We start from the raw sequence: 497 nt of genomic DNA on the forward strand, positions 1-497 counted from the left end.
GGCAGGATAAGTAGTTCCCATTTCCATTCTGCATCCCGGCAGTCGCCCTCCCAACGGGGCCCACAGCCTGCCTCCATTGCTGGATGGGAGGGCATTTCCCCTCCTACCAGCATTTCCATTTACATAAAACACTGCCAATGAGTTTTATCTAGGGGGGTGGAGGACTGGCAAGGCCCATCTACCCCTAGCCTCCCATTAACCCCAGGGGGCCTAGAAAATAGTTGTGACACGAAAAAATCAACAAGGAATGGATTCCGGAAGTAATGTTTCACGTTTGACTTGTTTTTGTTTACATAATGACTTCAGTTATTTATTAGTTAATGTAAATATACTGTCATATTTTATTTTCACATTATAGTTGAGCCAAAGTCATCTTTCAGAATCGAAAAATAAGGTTTAGTTCGAATCCATGCTTGGGAGACTCAAATCGTTATTCACATTTAATAGGGCTCACGTTGAGGGAGTGCACGATGAGTTGCGGGAGATCAATGTATATA

This window comes from Penaeus vannamei, chromosome 1 (genome assembly GCF_042767895.1).
Source record: "Penaeus vannamei isolate JL-2024 chromosome 1, ASM4276789v1, whole genome shotgun sequence".
In the NCBI taxonomy this organism is placed as follows: Eukaryota; Metazoa; Arthropoda; class Malacostraca; order Decapoda; family Penaeidae; genus Penaeus; species Penaeus vannamei.